The 24,100-nt window shown below is 37.1% G+C and overlaps 1 pseudogene; it reads left to right on the top strand.

The window, feature by feature from the left end:
- The first annotated feature begins 476 nt into the window (after window positions 1-476).
- LOC105468557 (translationally-controlled tumor protein-like) lies at window positions 477-977 on the top strand (annotated as a pseudogene).
- The last annotated feature ends 23,123 nt before the right edge of the window (window positions 978-24,100 follow it).

Consider the following 24,100-nt stretch of genomic DNA (forward strand, 5'->3'; position numbering starts at 1 on the left):
CCTAACATATCACCCAGCAATTCCACTCTTAGTTGTTTCTCCAAGAGAAATAAAAACATGGGTCTAAAGAAAGACTTAGACAAAAATTTCATACTTCTCTATTCACAGTAGCTAAAATCTGAAACGAACAGAAATGGCCATTAAGAAGATAATGTATGAACTGTATGCATTCATACACTAGAAGACTACTCATTAATGAAAATTACAAACTATTTGAACATTCAACATGGATGAATAACAAAAATATTTTATGTTAAGAAAGCCAGACACAAAAGACTACTTACTGCATGTTCCCATGCATATAAATGACTAAAATAGACAAAATTTAGCGCAGTGATACACAAAATGATGGTTACCCTGGACTTTCTCCTCCACTTTCCCACTTACCTCAGCACTGCTCCAGCTGCTCTGCATTAGCTCTGAGCTCTATGCCACTGCTAACCTAGCACCACCATCGTCTCCCTTCAGCCACCATCATGATTATCTATCCAGATCTCATCAGCCAGGATGAGATTTACAAGAACCAGGAGATCACAGAAGGGTGGTGCCTGGAGATGGAGGGGAAGATAGTCAGTAGGACAGAGGATAACATTGATGGCTCGCTTATTGGTAGAAACGCCTCTACTGAAGTCCCTGAGGGTAAAGAAACCCAAAGCACAGTTATCACTGGTGTTGATGTCATACACTATCACAGGAAACAAGCTTCAAAAAAGAAGCCTGTAAGAAGTACGTAACGTATTACATGAAATCGATCAAAGGCAAACATGAAGAACAGAGATCAGAAAGAGTAAAACCTTTCATGATAGGGGTTGCTGAACAAATCAAGCAAATCCTTGCTAATTTCAAAATCTACCAGTTCTTTACTGGTGAAAACAAGAATCTTGACAGCGTTGGTTGCTCTACTGGACTACCGTGAGGACACTGTTACCCTACATATGCTTGTCTTTAAGGATGATTTAGAAATGAAAAATTATTAACAAATTTGGCAATTACTTTGAATTTATCACCTGTCATCAAAACTACCTGCTTTTTGTCATCCACACAACAGCAGGACTTACGACAAATGGAACTGATGTCATCTTGAGCTCTTCATTTACGTTGACTGTGACTTACTTGGAGTGGAGGCATTGTTTTTAGGAAAAACATGTCATGTAGGTTGTCTAAAAATAAAATGCATTTAAACTCATTTCAGAGAATACCTTTTAGTTTAATATATATTTAAGCTAAATACATCTTGTTGTGTTCCTGGAGAAGCTGGAGCTGGGTTATAAGGCACTACTAGAAAAATAAGACCGTCATCAGATAACTTCTTCAGTGGAAATTACTTCTAGGACTGGAATATAAAATAATCAAGAATCTAAAGTTTTAATTCTGAGTTGCAGTAAAAGGAAAGACCATGCTTATGACAGTGCCAACATGTGAAATGAAGTCTTATACATTTCCTCACCTACAATGGAAGTAGTTAACTTTGGAAGAGATTACCAAGAGAACAAAAAGAGACTAATTCAGTTGAAAAAAAAAAGAGTGGTGGTGATTGCTACAAAGGGGCATGAGATAACTTTCTTGAGTCCCAGAAATGTTTCACATCTTGATTTAGTAGTGGTTACATGGGTGTATGTATTTGTTAAAACCCATCAAATTGTACATTTAATTTTTTGCATTTTATTATATGTACAGTAATTTTTAAAACCAAATTGTTTTGTTTTGCTTTGTTTTGTGGACACAGAATCTCACTCTGCCACCCAGTCTGGAGTACAGTGGTATGATCATGGCTCACTGCAGTCTGGAACTCCTGGACTCAAGCAATCCTCCTGCCTCAGCCTCCTGAGCAGCTGGGAATACAGCAGTGAGCCACCATGCCCAGCTAATTTCTTTTTCTAAACTTTTTGTAGAGATGGGGTCTCACTATGTAGCCCAGGCTGGTCTCAAACTCCTGGGCTCAAGCAATCCTCCTTCCTCAGCCTCTCAAAGTGCTGGGATTATAAGCGTGAGCCACCATGCCCAGCCAATTTTTAAAATTATGTCAACAAAATAACTTTCTAAGGCAAAAACCTGGAAATTCATTATCAGCAGGACAGCATTAAAGGATATAATAATTATATTCTGTGGAACATTAAATATTTGCCAGTTATGCATGATTAAAATATGTGACAAAGATAACACAAAATGTGAGGGTATTAAATGAAGTTAACCTATTCCAAAGTTTTTTAATTGTCCAGGAAGTAGAAAAATTCTAATTTATAGTAGGTTTACTAAACTAAGAATGCGTGTTGTAATTTCTTGAGTATGCCACTAAAAAAATGAACCCACAAGTTGTTTAAATTTATTCTTAGATATTTTATCTGTTTTGTTGCTATTATAAATGGGATGATTTTCTTAACTACAGTTTTGGGTGTTCATTGCAAATGTATAGAAATGTAGTGAATTTTTGTATATTTTTATATTTTGTATATGTATGGTCTTATATTCTTCAACCTTGATGAACTATTTTATTAATTCTAAATAGTGGTAGTTTTACCTTTTCCTTTCTGATATGGATGTCTTCAATTCATTTCCTGCCTAATTGCCATAGCTGGCACCTCCAGGACAATGATGAATACAAGTAGTTGGAGCCAAAATCTTCATCTTATTCCTGATATTACAGAGAAAGGATCCAGACTTTCACTATTAAGTATAATGATGATGGTAGCAATGGGTGCTTTTATAGATGTCCATTATCAGGCAGAGGAAGCTCCTTCTCATTTCTAGGTTTAAAGGTGTTTTTTTGTTTTGTTTTGTTTTGTTTTGTTTTTATCATTAAGGGATATTAAATTTTTCAAAAGCCTTTTCTACATCTATGGAGATAATACATTTTCCTTCCTTTATTATAATGATACTGAATATTTTATTAATTTATTTGTGGATGTTGAACTAATCTTGCATCTATGGGATAAATACCACTTGCCTATTGTGTTTAATCCTTTTTATATATTATTTGTTTCAGTTTGTTAGTATTTTGTTGAGGATTTTGCATCTATATTTAAAAGGCATATTGGTCTACAGATTTATCTTCTTCTGATTTCATTATCTGGATTGATACAAAGGCAATGCTGGCTTTATAGAATGAGCTGGGAAATGTTCCTTTATCCTTGTTTTTTTAAGTGTTTGTGAAGAATTGGTATTTATTTTATAAAAGTTTTTCTGAATGTATGTGGCCCCAAAATTCATATGTTGAAACCTGACCTCTAAAGTGATGGTATTAAGAGGCAGGAACTATTGAAAAGTGATTAAGTCATGAAGGCTCCACCCTTATGAATGGATGGTGGCCCTTATAAAAGGACTTGAGGGAGTGGCTTCATTTTGTTCTCCCCTTTCAGTATGTAAGGACACAGCATTAATCCCCAATGGAAGATGCAGCAATAAGATGCCATCCTGAAAGCAAAGACCAGGCTCTCACCAGACACCAAACCTGTTGGCACGTTGATCTTGGACTTCCTAGCCTCTAGAACTGTGAGAAATAGATGTATGTTTTTATAAATAACCCAGTTTGTGTTATTATTTTATAGTAGCACAAAGACACTAAGACAGATATTGGTACTAAGAAGTGGAGGCACTGCTATAACAAATACCTAAAGATGTGGAAGCCACCTTGGAAGCAGGTAATGGATAGGGGCAGGAACAGTTGTGAAATTAATGCTGGAAAAAAGCCTGTATTGCCATAAATGGAGAATTAAGGACAATTTTGGTGAAAGCTCATAAGAAGAGGAGAGCTATACAAAAAGCCTCAGTCTTAGAAATTATCAAAGTGGTTATGAACAAAATGTTGGTAGAAACATAGATAATAAAGGCCATTCTGATGAGGCCTTAGAAGACAATGGGGAATGTCTTATTGGAAACTGTGGGAAAGGCCATCCTTGTTACAAAGTGAAAAAAAAAAAAAAACTTGGGTGAATTGTATTGCTATCCTACCACTTTTGTGTAAGGTAGAATTTAAGAATGATGAACTAGGGTATTTGGCAGAAGAAATATCTAAGCAAAGTGTTGAGGGTGCTGCACAGCTTCTCTTAACTGATTATAGTAAAATGCAAGAAGAAAGAAAAAGTTAAAGATAGACTTTATAATCAAAAGAGAAGCAGAATATTAAAATTTAGAAAATTATCAGCCTGGCCATATAATTATAAAGTGTGTTCAGAAGAGCCTACCAAGGCTATGGCTAAGCAACTGTTTAATAAGGAGATTAGTTTGATAAGAAGATTAGTATTAAATTAATAGCAGATACTATTCATCAAGACAATGAAAGAATAACCCTGAAAACATTTCAGAGATCTTTGGGACTGCCCCACCTATCACCGGCCAAGAATGCCAGGGTCTTGGGAGCAGGATGATTTCAACTTTCTTCTCCTGTCATTCTAGTACAGCACTCACTCCTTGGCCATTCCAGCTGTGGTTCATGCTGCCCCTGCAGAAGGCACTCATGGTAAACTATGACAGCATTAGTACAGTGCCATCTCCATGGGGGCACAAAGTGCACGAGCTGTAGGGACATTATTGCCTCCACCTACATTTCAGAGCATGCCTTAAAGGGCCTTGGAACGTGGGCCAATGGGGCTGTGTCACTGCAAAGAGACCCCCCCCCCCAGGGCAATGTCTATAGGAGCCATGAGGATAGAGTCATCTCCAAGGCTTCAAATCAGTAAAGTCACCAGTGTGCAATTTCATCCTGGTAGAGACATAATCATACAACTCCAAGCATAACAGCTACTGCATGGGCTACACTCAGCAAAACCTGGGGCTTCTTGGGGCCTTGGAAGATCAACTTCCACCCCAGCATGTCCAAATATCAGGACATAAGTCATAGAAGACTATTTTCAAGTTTACAATTTAGAGAGAGATTAAGATGGCAGATAGGAGGCAGGACTAGTTGCAGCTCCCACTTGGATTGACAGAGCAGCATGTGGAGACTCAGATTGTGGACTTTTGTCCCAAGAACTATAGCAAGTACATACCAGGAAAGCTGAGAGAATCCACAGACCCTTTGAAGGACCTGGATAACCCTTGTAGGCTCCCCGAGATGCCGAAGAACTCTGAGTCTGTTTGCTTTCTCAACTGGAATGCTCATGGTCTGGGGCAAGTTCTCAGCCCTGGCCACTGGCTGCCTGGAAACAGACTTGGTGCTGTTGATGGGGCATAGTGGGAGTGAGACGGGCCTTTGGGACTGTGGGCTGCATGGGAGCATGGTGAAGCCTGTGACTGCGAGCTTTCCCCCACTTCCATGGCGATGTGTATGACTCAGAATAGGCAGCCATAATCCTCCTGGGAATATAACTAATTTGGACTGGGAACCACACTCCCATGCCCACAGCAGCTGCAGCAAACCCTGACCAAGAAGAGGCTGAGTTCAGACATGCTCATCCTTGCCCACACGCAGTGGTCTTTCTCTAATTGCTCTGGTAGCTGAAGACGAAGGTCATAATCTCTTGGGAGCTCTATGGCCCTGCCCACCACGTGAGAAACCTGAATACTTAACCAGGTGTCCCTTGGGCAAGCTTGCATCCTCCCTATAGGACCACAGTTGATGTGTTCTTGAAAGTGCCATCTGCTGGCTGGAGGTCAAGCAACACAAAACCAGCACACTAAACAAAAACACAACCAAGCACCCTTGCAGAGTCTACTTCACTCCCTTGCTATCTCCACTGGAGCAGGTGCTGGTATCCACAGCTGCAAGACCTGAAGATGGATCATATCACAGGACTCTTTGCAGACACTCTCCAGTACTGGCCTGGAGCCTGGTAGCTCCACTGGGTCGCTAGACCCAGGAGAGCAAAAACAATTACTACAGTTCAGCTCCAAGAAAGTCCCATTCCAAGGGGAAAAAGGAGAACACACATCAAGGGAGCACCCCGTGGGATAAAAGAATCTGAACAGCAGCCCTTGAATCCCAGATCTTCCTTCTGACATAGTCTACTTTAATGAAAAGAAACCAGAAAAACAATTCTGGTAATATGACAAAACAAGGTTCTTTAATACCCCCAAAAGATCATACCAGCTCGCTGGCAATGGATCCAAACCAAAACGAAATATCTGAATTGCCAGAAAAATAATTCAGGAGGTCAATTATTAAGCTAATCAAAGAGGGACCAGAGAAAGGTAAAGTTAGCATGATACAGGATATGAAAGGAAAACTCTTCAGTGAAATAGAGCATAGATAAAAAACAATTCCAACTTCTGGATTTCAAGGACACACTTAGGGAAATGCAAAATGCACTGGAAAGTCTGAGAAACAAAATAGAACAATCAGGACAAAGAACTTCATAGCTCAAAGACAAGGTTTTCGAATTAACCAAATCCATCAAAGACAAAGAAAAAAGAATTTTCAAAAGTGAACAAATCCTCCAGGAAGTTTGGGACTATCTTAAATGTTCAAACTTGAGAATAATTGGTGTTCCTGAGGAAGAAGAGAAATCGAAAAGGTTGGAAAACGTATTTGAGGGAAGAATTGAAGAAAATTTCCCTGGCCTTGTTAGAGATTTAGACATCAAAATATAAGAAGCTCACAGAACACCTGGGAAATTCATCACAAAAAGATCATCACCTAGGCACACAGTCATTGGGTTATTCAAAGTCAAGATGAAGGAAAGAATCTTAAGAGCTGTGAAGCAAATGCATTAGGAAACCTACAAAGGAAAACCTATCAGATTAACAGATTTATCAGCAGAAACCCTATAAGCTAGAAGGAATTGGGGTCCTATTTTTAGCGTCCTTAAATAAAACAATTATCTGCCCAGAATTTTCTATCGAGTGAAACTAAGCTTCATAAATGAAAGAAAGATACAGTCTTTTCCAGACAACAACAACAACAACAACAACAACAACAACAACAAAAATGCTGAGAGAATTCACCACTACCAAGCCAGCACTATAAGAACTGCTAAGACTAGTTCTAAATCTTGAAACACATCCTCAAAATACACCAAAATAGAACCTCCTTAAAGCATAAATAATATAAATAAATTTGATCACTCAACGAAAAAATGGAATAAAATTATTATAGGGAAGCACAAAATACAATGGCAGAAATAAAGCCAAATAAGTCAGTATTTGGATAAATGCTAATTGGTTCATCTCATCTATTAAAAGTCAAAGATCTTCAAATTGATTTTCTAAAAAGTTCAAGAATGGCTTTTCGTAAGTGTGGCACCTAACTAAAATGACACAAAAATGTGGAAAATAAATGAATTTTTTAAAGTACCAGGTAAATATTAAACATAAAAGCAGGTGTAGACAAAATAGTTTTTATCATAGAAAGCATTAAGAGAAACAAAGTTTGATATTATATGTTGGTAAAGAAAAATCAAATAAAATATATAAAAGTCAGGAACATTTATTTACATTCTCAAAATATTTTTACTAAATGAAAGCAAATATTGATTTACTCTCAAGGTGACTTTGAAAAAGTGTGCAATATGGTAAGAGACATGAGCAGATATTTCTTAGAAACCAATAAATTAAATAAATCAAATAAATTTATAAAGGATTTGAGTAATCACATGAATGAATGCATTTAAAATAAAACATTCTTGATTTGAAGGTAAGGTAAAAAAACATATTTGGAACACTTGCAGAAATTCACATGGATGTCTTGACAAATTAGAAATAATCACAGTGTACCAACCATATCCACACACAATTCAAAAATTTAGCAATAATTTTTAAAAAGGTTATCCATAAATTCTATACAACTTAAAAACGAAAAGAATACACTTCTAAAATACTCTTTCATCAAAGATAAATTGAAGAAGAATTTTTAAATGTATTTAGATATAAACAATAAAAACAGTACCTGTCTGATATAGTCAATGTTATATTAAGAAAGTCATGTATTTGAACATGAATATTAAAAATAATGAATTAAGTATTGGAATATAAAACTAGAAAGAATACAGAGAAATGAACATGGATCAAGTTGAAAAATTAATACATATGGAAGCTGAAGACAAGGAGAGAAAAAAAGTATCATCCATAGAACAAAAAAAAATTAGTGATTTCAAAAAAACCTATTAAAATACAAACTTTGACAAGTTTAAAAGAAGAGAGAAGGTAAAAATAAACAAAAATGACAATAAATAGCCCTGTATATTTTGCATGGGTACAGTTATATAAATATTAATGCATTGACAATGATTTGAAAGGTTATAGACCAAACCCATATGCTTACCTTTGAAATGAACATGGGGACGAAGATTTAGGGGAGATTATCAGAGGAGACTACCATTTGGTAAGATGTTCATCTTTAATATAATAAATATGTTTACATATTAATTGCATAATAAAAAGTAATCAATGGAGACTTTAGTTTTTAGATTGGCATGTAAGGAGCTTGCAATTCATCACTTCCATCCTAACAACAAGAAAAAAATCTTGTCAAACAAAATCAACAATTCTTCTTAGAGCTAATCTAGAAGTGAAGTCACAAGGCAAAGTGCTATTCCCCAAATCGGAGGAACAGACAGGTAGATAATGAGAATCAAAACTCAATGGAGTAGAAGCCCAAGAGCAGACACCTCCATGGGAACCAGAACCAAAACAGGAAATCTTTTTTTTTTTTTTTTTTTTGAGACGGAATCTCGCTCTGTCGCCCAGGCTGGAGTGCAGTGGCCGGATCTCAGCTCACTGCAAGCTCCGCCTCCCGGGTTCACGCCATTCTCCTGCCTCAGCCTCCCCAGTAGCTGGGACTACAGGCGCCCGCCACCTCGCCCGGCTAGTTTTTTGTATTTTTTTTAGTAGAGACGAGGTTTCACCGTGTTAGACAGGCTAGTCTCAATCTCCTGACCTCGTGATCCGCCCGTCTCGGCCTCCCAAAGTGCTGGGATTACAGGCTTGAGCCACCGTGCCCGGCCCCCAAAACAGGAAATCTTAAACCGTAAGTGATAAAATGCTGGAGGCACTGTGTGGACAAATGTGAGGGTTAAAAGCACTAAAGGGGCCCAGACCGACAATAAGGGGCCCATACTTTCATGAGTTTTAATTCCAGAAGCCCTGCCATGTTTTCATTGTGAAGATCAGAGAAAAATATCCTCATACTTCCAGCAGGGAGGGGCGAAAATAATAGGTAGCCATTTTGTAATACACCTAGAGAATTCTGTTCTTACCAAGGCCTGACCTCAAAAGAAACTATTCCAGATTCAAGTCTTCAATTTAAGTTTTTATTCATTTTCAGTTAATTTTGTATACACGTAAGGAAATTGACCAATTTCATTTTTTTACATGTGGATAACTAGTTTTCACAGCACCATTTACTTAAGAGATTATCCTTTCCCCATTATGTCTTCTTGGTGCCACTGTTGAAGATTAGTTGACCATATATGCATGGGTTTATTTCTGGGCTCTGTTCTGTTTCTTTGGTCTGTGTATCTGTTTTTATGTCTGCCTCCTTGGCTAGGTTGGGGAAGTTCTCATGGATGATATCCTGAAATAGATCTTCCAAGTTGGTTCCATTTCTGTCACCTCTCTCAGGGACACCAATGAGTTGTAGATTTGGACTCTACATAATCCTGTATTTCTCAGAGGTTTTTGTTCATTCATTTTATTCTTTTTTAAATTATTATTCTTGTCTGACTGTCTTATTTGAGAAAGCCCATCTTCAAGCTCTGAGATCTTTTCCTCAGCTTGGTTTGTTCTGCTTATAATACTTGCAATTGCATTATGAAATTCTTGTAATGTGTGTTTCAGCTCTATCAGGTCAGTTACATTCTTGTCTATACTGGCTATTTTGTCTGTCAGCTCCCGTATTGTTTTATTATGATTCTTAGTTTCCTTGGATTGGGTTCCAACATTCTCATGAATCTTGATGATCTTCATTCCTACCTATATTTTGAATTTTATTTCTTTCATTTCATCTATCTCAGCTGGTTAAGAACCCTTGCTGGAGAAGTGATGTGATAATTCAGAGGAAAGAAGATACTCTGGCTTTTGGAGTTATATGCTGGTTTCTTCTTTCCTTTCCTGGCTGATATTCATTTAATTTTTGAAGTTGCTGTCTTTTGGATTGTTTTCTTTTATCATATTTGATGACCTTGACTGTTTGATTTTAGTATAAGGTGGGTTCAGTCAACTGGTTTTGTTTCTGAAGATTTTAGGGGGCCAAGGCTCAGCTCAGGACTCCTGGACTGGGTTCTATAACTCTGAGGGGCAGGTATCAGGCCCTGGCTTTGTTATCTGGCTCCTGGAGATTAGGAATTTGCTGCACTGGAGGGGCTGAGGTGCTTCTGGACCACTGGTCACAACACTCCGATGGGTGGTGCCAGCCAAAGTTCTTCAAAGGGCAGCAGCAGCGGGCTCCAACCTCATTTATGCATGCCAGGATTGGCAGCAGAGGCAGCACAGTGCGGTCCATGATTCTTGGCTGCGACAGGGTGCTAGTAGGTGCCAGGGTGCTGGCCTCTGTGTGGGCATTTGTTGCAGGTGGTGGCAGCATGGCTCAGGGTGGCGAGGTGCTCCTGCCATAGACTGTGTGTACCTTCGTGCTTGTGGTGCTGCTGACACGGAGGCAACGGTGCTGGTGGGTACAGGGCTGTGTGTGTCCTCTGTGCACATTCACATGGGCGGTGGTGGCTGATCAGGATGGAGTTTGGGCAGCTGTTCCCGTGCTAATTGTGCTCTGGCAGCAGTGCTGGCGCAGGAGAAGGGCACTGGCAGGAACGGGGCTGGCAGACTTTCCGCCCAGCAATGCTCCAAAGGCAATGGTGGTGTGGCAGGGCTAGAGGGCATGGGGTGCACTCATGCTGGCAGCAGTGGCACAGCATGGCCCACCTGCACACACATGCTAGGGGAGAAGGGGAGCCAAGGTCCGTTCCTGCGCACACACGCCAGCAAAGTGATGTGGTGGGTGGCCCTGGGCGAGTGCACGCAGGCATCGCAGCACCGGGGAAGCTGGAGCTGGAGGAGGGTGTGAGTGGGCTGGTGCGTATCCTACAGGGGAAGCTCTGCTGGAGCTCTCTGCTGGTCAGGTGTGGTTCACCAGTGCAACAGCTATGATGTGGGGTCCCCAGGAGTTACCACCCCTTGACACCCGAGGCTGTGCTCCAAGCAGGCGCGACCACGCTGGGGACGCTGGAGAGGTCAGCCGACAGAGGAGTGTTCAGGTCTGACCGGGCCCATTTCACAGGCAAGACCACCCTCTAGAGTTCAGGTCTGACAGTTCCCCTATGTCTAAGGTGTCCTATGGGAGCAAGCCGAGCCTAGGGGCATGGGCATCCCCGGCTATGCTCCATTACAGATCCTCCTACACTAAACCCTCTGGTCCCCACGCTGATTGGAGTTCTGCACCTTCCACTTCTGTAAGCAGCTCTCCCTGCCAACTCAAGTGTCCATGGTGCTTGTGGGGTCTCCTCCTCTTGGAATTCCAGAGGCCGTGGTGAGAGTGGGTTGCTCCTTGCCTGTTTAGCCTCTTCCCACAGGAGTCACTGGGGGCCAGGAGTAAGTCCCAGTGTGCCGTAAACCTTTGTAGGATTCCCAGCTTCTTCCTCTTCAGCCCAGCATCTGCATCTTCCCTTCATTCACTCTCAATGCCTTCTTTCTGAAAATCTTCTAGGAGTGTGCAGGTCTTCCTGATGACCCAGTCCCTTGGTGGCAGATGTTTCTCCTGGATGTGTCTAGTCAGCCATCTTGCTTATCTCTGAGAGTAGGTCTTATCTGCCATCACCCTATGCATATACACACACAGGAAACAATAGTAACTATGTGTGGTAATGAATGGGTAATTAATTTCATTGTGGTCATTTCACAATGTATGTGTATATCAAACAATCACATTGTAAATTGTGTGTGTGTGTGTGTGTGTGTATAATTTTTGTCAATTACATGTCAACAAAGGTAGGGAGAAAAAGACACTAAGCAATTTCACTGGAATTGTTCAGAACTCTAACTAAGGGAAATATCCAAGTCTAGGGTATTTTTCACCTCTTAAGTGTGACAGGAGGGTTCCCAATAACTTTCCTGTTTCACTTAAGTGGTGCAAAATCTTTGAGAAGAACTTGTGAAGGTCATAGCCCAGTGGCATAGGCTAACTAAAAGACTGAGACCTAATCATAGAACTAGAGGACACATTCCCTTTAGCCCTTACAGTTTTTTAAATAAATTACCTCAGATGGATTATAAACCTAAATGTAAAATGAAAAACTTTCAAAATTCTAGTATATAATTGTTATGACATGAGCTGTTTCTCCCAAAATTCAAATGTTATAGCCCTAACATCTAATGTGACTATATTTGGGTTAAGGATCCAATGTGATTATATTTGGGTTAAGGAAGTAATCAAAGTTCATTGAGGACATAATGGTGGGGTCCTGCTAGGATTAATGTTCTTATAAGATGAGACACTAGAGAGCTTGCTCTCTTTCTCCATCTTATGAGGACTCAGCAAGAAGATGCCATCTACAAGCCAGGAAGAAAGCCATCACAAGGAACACAAACATGCTGGCACCCTGAATTTACACTTCTAGCTTCCAGACTGTGAGAATACAAATTTCTCTTGCTTAAGCCAACCAGTGTTTGCTATTTTTATATGGTATCTAAAGCTGACTAATACAAAACACAGAAGAAAATCCAGGTGATCATGACAATAACTTCTTAGATATAACACCTAAGCATGATCCATGAAAGAAAACACTGATAAGTTGAACTTACAGTTAAAATTACAAACTTCTGCTCTGTGAAAGCCACCTTAAAAGAATAAAACTAATTTATCAGTTCCAATAGTCTTTAGGTTTTCCAAATATAAAATCATAACATCTGCAAACACAGAAAGTTTGCCTTCTTCCACTCCAATTTGGATGTATTTTATTTTTTTATCTTGTTGATTCCCCTAGCTAGGTATTCCACTACTGTGTTGAATAATAGTGTGTGAAAGTGGCATCCTTGTTGTGTTCCAGATATTACAGAAATGGCTTTCAGTTTTTCCCAATTCAGTATAATAGCTGTAGGTCTGTCATACATAGCTTTTATTATGTTGAGGTATGTTCAACACCTACTATGTGCTCACAAAAATTAAAAATTAGGTCCAGTGTGGTAGCTTATGCCTGTAATCTTAGCATTTTGGGAGGCCAAGGTGGGCAGATGGCTTGAGACTGGAAGTTTGAGAACAGCCTGGACAACGTGGCGAGACCTCATGTCTATTAAAAATATATATTAAAAAAAAATTAGCTGGGCGCGGTGATGCATGCCTGTAGTCCCAGTTACTGGAGACACTGAGGTGGGAGGATTCCCTTGAGCCTGGGAGATTGAGACTGCAGTGAGCCAAGATTACACCACTGCACTCCAGCCTGGGGGACAGAATGAGACCCTGTTTCAAAAATAATTTTAAAAAAAAGAATGAAAAGACTACCTGCATACTACGAAAAATTCTTTGTAAAACACATAACTGAAAAAGGACCGCTATACAAAATATATAAATAACTTAAAATTTAACAGTAAGAAAACAAATATCTAATTTAAAAATGGGCAAAATCTGAACAGACATGTCACCAAAGACTATATACGAATGGCAAATAAGTATATACAATAACACTAAGTATCATAAATCATTAGTAAATTGTAAACTAAAACAATAATGAGATAACATACCTGTTAGAATGGCTACAATCAAATGCATTGGCAACACCAAACGCTGACAATGATGTGGAACAACATGAAGTAGCATTTATTACTGGTGGGAATGCAAAATGGTAGTCATTTTGGAAGACAGGTTGGAAGTTTCTTTAAAAAGAAAACATGTCTTTACCATATCAGTCATGCTCCTTGGCATATACCCAAATGAGTTGAAAAGCTCATGTCCACATAAAGTTCTGCACTAGCATATTTATAGCCACTTTATTCATAATTGCCAAAACTTACAAGTAATAAGATGCCTTTCAATGGTCGAATGGATAAATAAACTGTAGTATATCCATAAAATAAACAATTATTCAGGGACAAAAAGAGCTAACAAGCCACAAAAAGACATGGAGGAAACTTAAATGGATATTACGAAAGGAAATAAGTCAACCTGAAAAGCAAACATACTATATTATTTCAACTACATGATATTCAGAAAACAGCAAGACTATAGAGAGAGTAAAAAGAACAGCTGTTACCAGGCATTTGCAGGGAGGGAAGGAGGAAGGAATAAATAGGTGGAACAGAGGAGACTTTTAGGATAGTGAAACTAGTCTGTATGATACCATAATGGTGAATACGTGATGTCTCATACATTTATCAAAACCTATAGAATGTACAACTCAAAGAGTAAACCCCAATGCAACCTATGGACTTTAGTTAATAATAATTTATCAATATTGTCTCATCAGTTTTGACATATGTACCTCACTAATGCAAGCTGTTAATAACAGGTAAAATTGGGGAGGACAGAAATTGAGAGGCATAGGTAGAAATTAAATATATAAATAATATAATCTAGTCTAACAATCCAAAAGAATTTCCCAAAAAGAAAAAAGGTAAAAACTATCAAGATAGTAGATTATGAAAAGAACACCAGTAGAAGAATCAGCAAGTATGAAATATTGAAAGAGAGAAATACTGCATATTCCATAACAAAGGAAGATGTTTACGGTATAATGAATAAGAGAATTCTCGAGGAATTTTGAACAAGAAATGAAACTGGAAAGGTAGGCAGTGTCTTGAAAGCTGAGGTATTTTTAAGCAATGTTCAGGATTTCAGAGTTTATCCTAAGCATAATGGGAAAGAATGGAAAAGATCTATATATAAGGGTGGCATAAGTGTATTTTCCTTTTAACAAGATAACTCTAACTCCAGTATGGAAATGAATTGGAAGGGAGTAAAAGTGGACATAGTCAAACAAGTTAGAAAGTTGGTGAGCTAAGGCAAAATATTCTTGCACTTGGAATAAATTCTACTCTATGTGACCGTATCATTTGCAGCTCTAAATTATCATGGTGACTCAGGGACATGAAAATCCTTTAGCTCTGTTTCATAAAATGTTTGATTTTCTTATTTGTGTAAATGTCTTGATAAGCTTGTGGACCCTTTTTCTTCAAATATGCTCTATAACCATTAGAGTGTGTGTTAACATTTTTCTGTCAATTACATCACTGACACGGAAACACACAAAGACGTTAATAAATACAAATAAATTCTCATTAAGCAAAAAATCATATATGTTATATTATTCAACTACAGTGCAATAAAAATGTGAAAGTAGGGGTATTATTTTAAAATTTAAAAATGAATGGAACTATGACAGGGTAGTCTGTTATTATACCAATCTCTGTTTTATATTTGTAGCTGTTAAAAAAGTAAAATAATTCTTGTTCTGTAGATTTTTTCTTCCTCTATTTTAAGAAGCTAGTAAGGCCTTGGCTCCCTTTTTCTTACACAAGTTTGATGTATCCAAAATACAAATCACTTAAAAACAATATAGATTATAGATTTTTTTTTTTTTTTTTTGAAACAGAGTCTTGCTCTGTCGCCCAGCTTGGAGTGCAGTGACGCGATCTCGGCTCTCGGCTCACTGCAACCTCTGCCTCCTGGGTTCAAGTGACTCTCCTGCCTCAGCCTCCCGAGTAGCTGGGCACGTGCCACCACGCCTGGCTAAATTTTTATATTTTTAGTAGTTTCACTGTGTTAGCCAGTGAAAAACACAGTAGTTTCACTGTGTTAGCCAGGATGGTCTCGATCTCCTGACGTTGTGATCTACCCACCTCGGCCTCCCAAAGTGCTGGGATTACAGGCATGAGCCACTTCACCCGGCCTATAGATTTTCTAAATATTCTTTAGGAAGAGGTACTAGGGAGAGTGAGAAAGAGAAGAAAGAAGAAAGGAGAAGGAGAAGGAGAATGAGGGAAGCAGGAAGAGGGAAGAAGGAAGAATGAAAAGAGGAACAGGAAAAGGAGGAGGAAGAAAGAAGGAGGAGGAAGGAGGAGGAGGAAAAGGAGGAAGAAGGAGGAAGAAGTAGTAGTATCGGGGGGCAGGGAGAGGAAGAGGAAGTGGAAGAGGAGGAGAAAGAGAAAGAGAGAGAGAGAGAGAGAGAGAGAGAGAGAGAAAGCCTGAAAAAAAGACATGATAAGCACTAGAGAGAGTGAAGACTTCACTAGACTCAGGAGGACTGGGAAGTTTGTGGTTTCATGAATCATTGTCTACTATGAAGATTAAGCAGCAGTAGCATGAGCCAAACTCCAGAAGGGCCTTTGCAAATGTCTAATTTGATATATTGCTGGCATCTTTTGTAACTCAGGATGGATTTGGGAGTATTAGCCCTGACTAAGATTGAATTTGTAATCTCTCTTAAATTCAACAAAATTCAGGTTTGGATTTTAAATCAGTTTCCTAGGGCTGTCATATCAAAGTACTACAAACTAGGTAGCTTTAAACAACAGGAATGTGTTATTTCACCATTCCAGGAATCTGAAATCAAGGTATCAGCATAATCATGCTCCCTCTAAAAACTCTAGGGATGATTTCTTAGGTGCCTCTTCTAGCTTTGGAGGGTTGCTGGCAATCCTTGGCATTCCTTGCTTGTGGTAGTATAACTCCAGTCTCTCCCTCTATCTTCCCATTGCTTTCTTTCTCATGTGTCTCCTCTGTGTCTCAGTGTCCAATATTACTCTCTATTATCTTATAAAGATACCATTCACTGGATGAGTGCCTGCTTGACCTCATCATAACTGGATTACATCTACAAAAGGCCCTATTTCCAAAGAGGGTCACACTCACAGAAACTGGAAAATAGAACTTTGAGTATATCCCTTTTAGGGAGGGGCAAAATTAAACACATAGCAGTCAACCCTTAACTCCCACACAAATTTTTATCTTTCTTTAATGCCTTAAACCATTCCAGCATAAACTCTAAGTCCCAAATCTCATCTAAATATTATCAATTCAGAAAGACCTAAATCTCATTTTCTAAATCATCAAAATCAGGTATTAGTAATATACTTGGTGTGGTCTGTTCTGGGGTAAATTTCCTCTTTTACTGTGGGGCTGTGTAAACAAGTTAACTGCTTCCAAAATACAACAGTGGGAAAGAAATATGATAAATTTCCCCACTAAAAAAGGGAGAAATCAAAAGGAATAAAGGGATTATGGGTCCTATGAAATATAAAACTGAGTAAGGCATACTCCAATAAGTTTCCCAACCTGAGAATAATCCTCTGTGGTTTGAAACTCCTGACTCTGGGTCTACAGATGCTCCATTGTCCCCAGTGACCTTTTTTTCAGTTTCTTTTTATTAATTTAAAATTTTTTTGAGGGTACATAGTAGGTGCATGTATTTATGGGGTACATGATAAGTTTTGATATGGGCATATTATGTGAAATAAACACATCACAGAGAATGGGGTAATCCATCCCCTCAAGCAGTGGTAAATGGGAATAAGATCCATTGACTTCTGAACCACACTCAGAGTCATTTATCCCTTTTCTTGAAAGATGAGAGATGTTTGCAGCCAAGTAGCTTTATCAGTCTGTTTTCCTCATGTAGTATTTCAGAGGTCGCATAGCCTTCCTTCATTTCATGCCATCTCTCTTCCCTTCAGTCCAAGCTGGCAGTGTATGTAGTGGTATAACATTCTAATATTCCACGTGCATCTTTCATGTATGTCAAACGATCCCATGCTATTAGACACGAGCATTCTTCACAGATCTTTCCTGGATAACCCTATTTCTTTTCTTGGCTTTCTGCAGAGGTGGTTAATTGGATTCAGGTGTCACACGCCTAATCTTTCCAGTAGAAATTTATTCCACCACATCGTTGTTCTCTAAAGAGCATGTCTTAACAGCTTTTGAAATATAAATGGCTGAAAATTGTTTAAATCATCAAATTCTACTTGCTTTTTCCCTCAATTTTCTCTTTCCTCTTACATTTCACTACAAGCAGCAAGAAGAAACCAGACCCCATCTTCCACCTTCTACTTGGACATTTCCTCAGTTAAATATTCAAGTTTATCAATTATGAGTTTTACTTTCCAACCAACAGAAGAAGGCAATTCAGTCATGTTTTCTGCCTTTTTATAACAAGGATTACCTTTCTTCCAGGGTCTAATAGCATGTTTCTCATTTCTAATTGAGAACTTACCAGAAGCATTTTAACCTCCATATTTTCAGCAAATATAGAGGCATTTCTATCATCTACCTCAATTTTTTTCCAGTCTCTACCCACTACCCAAATCCAAAGCCATTTCTACATTTTTAAATATTTGTCATAGCAGCATCCCATTTCTTGGTACCAAAATCTACGTTAGTTTCCTAGAGCTTCCATAACAAATTAGCAAAAATAGGGTGGCTTAAAACAACAGAAATCAGTCCTTTCCTAGTTCTAGAGGCTAGAAGTCTGACATTAAGTTGTTTTCAGGGCATACTTCCTCTGAGGGTCCTACGGGAGATACCTTCCTTGCCTCATCTAGCTTCTGGTGGTTGCTAGCAATCCTTGGCATTCCTTAGCTGGTTGTAGCATAAATTCCATTTCTGCCTCCATCTTCTCATGCCCTTCCTTCCCGTGTCTCAGTGTCCAAATCTCCTTCTTCTTTATTTCATAACACAACAATCACTGGATGAGGACCCATCTTAATTCAGTAGGACTTCACCTTAATTTGATTACACATGAAAAGACCTTATTTCCAAATAAGGTTACAATCGCAGATATTAGGAGTTAAGACTTCAATATATATTTTTAGAGGACACAATTCAATCCACAATAGACTTGGATTTAAATTTTATTTAAGGGAAATAAATTATGTGACATTTTCTAAAGACTTATATTTATAGAGTAAGATATATCATTATAGAACCAAAAGTTATACTGCTAGGTAACTCTTAGGTTAAATAGGAAATCAAAATTATAGGGTAGAAAAACTGTGACCATTAGACACCAAAATGTATGGAGTACAGCTAATGTTGTACTCAAAATCTATAGATTGAAATATGTTTTTTTTAAATAACAAGAATAAAAATAATTAAACTGGACATTAAATTGAAGTTAGAAAGAATACAGCAAAAAGTGTAAAATCCCATGCAATCAGGACAGACTTCATGGGTATGTGACTTGTGCAATTGCACAGTCTTGTGCTCAAAACATTTGCTGTAAAGCTTCTGCTGCTGCTGTCTGGATGTCTTTAATTATACCTGTGAACTTGGGTTTTATACTTGAAACCTCGTGGGACAATGGAGCATGTGCATGAGGTATGCAATACGTATTTCCCCTACTGTTCCCTGCCACCTCATTTGCATATAGCATTTATAATGATTGATCTATGAGTACAAAATTCCAATGGATCCATGATGTGTGACATTTCAGCAAGACTCCAAGTGAGTATAAGGTAAGTGTGTTACACCTGTGTCTAAGTAAACATGGGAGCCAATAGCCCCTAGAGGCCAGGATTTTGGGGTCAACCAGAACTTACCCCAAAAGCAAAAAAAAAAAAAAAAAAAAAAAAAAAAAAAAAAAAAAGGAATTCTGAGAATAGAAAATAACCACACAGGATCCTGCTTGTGTTACTTCTCTGTGTGAGCCAAATACATTGAAAATTATGAAAGAAAGAAAGGAAAAGATAAAGCAACATATTATTATTTTTCACTTATTGCTTCCTACAAATTAGTAAGTCATGGGTAGAGAGTGTCTGTAGAAGGTGCATATGTGGAAAAACTGAAACAAAAACAGTTCAGTCAGTTTATGCAGCATTTTCACTATTGGAGTATGCAGGTATGAGCTAAAAAATATACATTGTATAATTTTAGTGATTTCACATATGGTTTAAGTTCTTATATTTGCACTTAAAATCAGCGTTTTGTAATATAAAGATGAGCTCTAATATTTATGTTAATAAGTTAATATTTTAATTCCTCTTTACATAGAATGACATTAAATAGCTGTACTAGTCATGGTTCTCTAGAGGGACAGGACTAATAGAATACATGTATATATGAAAGATAGTTTATTAAGGAGTATTGACGCACACGATCACAAGGTGAAGTCCCACAATAGGCCATCTACAAGATGAAGAGCAAGGAAGTCGGCCCAAGTCCCAAAACCTCAAAAGTAGGAAAGCCGATAGTGCAGCCTTCAGTCTGTGGCAGAAGGCCTGAGAGCCCCTGGCAAACCAGTGGTCTAAGTCCAAGATTCCAAAAGCTGAAGAACTTGTCTTTGAAATCAGAACAGGTTGTTACAAAATGGAGAAAAGTCATGGAAAAATAGAGTTCCTGGAATTTAAAAATAAACTCATTATTTTAAAAGTTAAAAATGTTAGAAGTCAAGTCAAGGATATTTCCTAGAAGTTTAAATAACAATGAAAACAAAAACAATAAAAATTGGACAATGAGCAATATCAAATTCTTTTAAGTTAAAAGATTAATTCAGGAAGTATAACATCCTATATAGTAGAATTACCTCACATTTTTTAAAAACTAAGAAAATGGTTGAAAATTACCAAATAAGTAAAATGAAAATATTTCATAAACTTAAAAGACATTAGTCACCTAAAGGAATTATCCAACAAAGTATTAACAAAACGACTGGGAAAAGGTCTACTAATATTGTGAAATTTCAGAGCACTGGATATAAAAAAGATGATCCCAAAAAGGAATGAGAGGCAGAATGGCATCAAAGTTCTCAAGTGCAATACTAGAAACTAGAAGAAAATGAAATGATGCCATTAAAATTCTGAGAGTACCATTCCCCTAGTTCAAGTTTCAAAATAGTGTAAAGAGATTTTCAAATGTGCAATGGCTCAAAACTTTACCTTCTGCGTTTCCTTTCACAGAAATCTACTGTTAAATTTGCTCCATGAAAATGAGGAAATAGTTACTAACAACAGAATAGGCATGGGATTCAGAAAATTTGAGGTACAACCTAGGAGGTGAATGAAAGTACTGCTAGAATGATGGGTCTTCAGTATACCCAGAGATAAATGATTGTGGAATAGTGTAGAAGAATGCAGAATTTAAGAAGGAAAAATGGTCTCCAGGGAAAAAATAGAAATGACACATTAAACTATGCATTTGATTTTTTAGAAGATAATATTAATATACATTTCACATACCTGTTGGAACAATTAGTGAAAATTCATCAGTGAGAAAACAAGATAATTATTAGTTGCATGAAAATTCAAAAGTTGTATAAAAGAAACTCATAACACAGTGGTTGGATTAGCAGTTAATGATATTGACATAGACATAATAATATAAACACAAATTTTATTCAAAATTATAATTGTATTTGGAAGATGGAAGAATAAAATATTTGAATGGTGTTATAGAGTTAAATGTTTCTATACCATCACAAGGAAACAAGTATATATAATTTTTAAAATTATGAAATAAAAATAGTATAAGCATATTACTTTGAAATGTGGAAGTGATACTAGGAGAAAAACCTTAAACAATTTAAAGTTGTTATATTCAGAGAACAGGGCTGAGGAATAGGGATGTTTGACGCAGCCTACTGTTGTTATTCCCTGAAACTCTTTTTGTGCCACGTAATTTTAAAAAAATCTATATTTATGTATTATTATAAAATAAATGCTAATTAATAAAATTAGAGGAGAAAATACAAGTGCTCAACTCCATTCTAATAAAAACAACTGATTTAGTAAATTATTTAACTGGGAAATATATATGACTAAATTAACTTTTAGAAAGTACAAAGTTATACCAACATCCATGAAAGCAACTGAAAAATTTTTCAAAGAAATACCTCTAAGAATGACACTAGTTTACAACAGTGTTATACAGGCTATTTTAAACTTCAAACTAAGAGATACTCTTATTTCATCCAAAATGTTACAAAGTACAGGACAAAAAGATAAAAGCTTAAAATTATTTTTAACAAACTGGTATATTTGATGTACACTGTCACAAAAAGAATCAAAATACTGATAAATTTCACTAATAAACGTAACATGAAAATCCCAAATATCTAAGAAATCAATCTAATCACATATTAACAACAACAACAAAAAAGTCAAACATGTTAGCCAAACTGATTTTATTACAGGAAATAATAGATGAGTTAGAATTAGAAACTCTTTAACCTACTCTTTATACTATTGTATTTTAATAAAGAACCATATGAGTCTTGACAGTTGCTAAAGGGCATTTGATAAACTTCAACACCAATTTCTGACAGAAAACATTCTTAGTGAAGTGAAAATTGGAGAAAGCTTCTTTATCATGTTAAAAATGTGTAAGGGAAATGAGTAGCTGTTTGTCACACTGGTAAAATAGAAGAACAGGTATGTAAAATTCAGTTATATGCTGCCATTTTCTATCCACATTCACTAACTTGTCAAATTCAACTATGAAACTTACTGTTACAGCTGAGTTGCAACAGGCCTAAAAATCTCTCTAAATCTAGTACTTTAAGTAGATATAACCAGTATGCAGCATTTGCCACAGGAGATGAAACCTATTTCATCTATTAGAGCACCAAAAGCATTCCTAACAAAATACGGAGAAAATGGTGCTTGTATATCACAACCGTTATTGAACAATGAATTAACCTATAAAAAATCATGCTAAAATATTAAATTCTAGGGATTGAATAGAATAAAAATATACCAGTTCAATTTAAATGAGAAACATTTACTGTGAGAAATAAAAATAAATTAAAGGAATTGACATCCATTAATTTCTTAGAAAGAAAAACACAAAGATTACATGATACATGTTATTCAAATTTTCACGGGGATTGTGGAGAGTAGAAAAAGCCTTGATAAAATAATTCTAATGATCTCTTGTATAGCAGACACAAGAAAGTATAATGAAAAGTTATAAAAATATTACTGAAACAAGACTTTATTGATAGATATTACCGACAAAAGTGGAATAATTAAAACATTGTGCCAATCTTACTAGAATAGACTTGCTGGCCATAAAAACGCAATAGAAGGCACAGGAACATGAGTCTATATTTAATTAAGATTAAAATGGTGTTCTAATTCAGTGGGAAAAGAGAACATTATTTTTGGCTTTGGAGTCATAAGGTCTCTCTTACAGCTACTCAACTGTGCCATTGTAGTACAAAAGTAGCCATAGACAATACGTAAACAAATGAGTGGGACAATAAAACATTATTTACAAAACAGTCAGCAGGTACCAAAAGGCATGAAAATGTCAGAATGGGAAATTCCAAGGGCCCATCATTTCAAAGGAACACTAAAAAGTCTGGCAAAACTGTCACAATAAACTGTCAGAACTCTGAAAAAATAGTCAAAGGCTTACAGAAACCAAGTAAATGCTTAATCAAGAAAAATAAGACTGAAACTCAGAAGAGCTTTGTGATACTTTGTCTTACTTTGCCTTATACCTCAGCCCCCAGCATTGTGACAGTTAGTGTCCCTAGTGTGGGCTTGTGATTCTAGAGGGAGAAGGGTGGACCTTATTCTCAATGTGCTAGAACAAGTGAACATCTGCATTTAAAAAAAAAAAAAAAAAAAAGAATGTCGACGCAGACCTTAATCTTTTCACAAAATTAACTCAAAATGTGTTAGAGACCTAAATGTAAGATGAAAAAACTTCAAAGCTTCTAGAAGATAAGGTAGGGGAAAATCCAGGTGATCCTGGGTTTAAACAAGACTTCTTAGATAAAACATTGTAAGCACAATCCACGAAAAAAGTTGACAATTTGAGCTTCATTAAAATGTAAAAATTTAAAAATCTGTTCTGTGAAAGACACTCTTAAGAGAATGAATAAGACAAGCCATCAACTACAAGAAAATATTTGAAAAATACAAATATGATAAAGGACTTTTATCTAAAATGCACAAAGGACATTTAACTATCAGCCTCCAAAGCTTTTTTTCAGTGCATCACAATGACAAAGCGGTGGTTTTCTTTCACCCAAGAATGTGCTTTCCTGGAAATTTTTCTAGATAGAATATTATGTAATTTGTTTTGAGGGTTTTTTTTCCTGGCTGTCTTAAAGACTATGCTAGCTTTAGAACACATGCAAACAGCTGCGGCTCTGTGATTAAAACGTTAAGGTCACTAGACTAGTGTTATGAGAATGTTAATAGAAAATTCTGCTGCCTCTATTAGCTTATATGTGATCCTTAATAGCATTGCTTCCCCTTCAGTCTCTATTTAGGAGGTGAAGAATCTTTTAATAAGGTAAAGTTG

This window comes from Macaca nemestrina, chromosome X (genome assembly GCF_043159975.1).
Source record: "Macaca nemestrina isolate mMacNem1 chromosome X, mMacNem.hap1, whole genome shotgun sequence".
Lineage (NCBI taxonomy): Eukaryota > Metazoa > Chordata > Mammalia > Primates > Cercopithecidae > Macaca > Macaca nemestrina.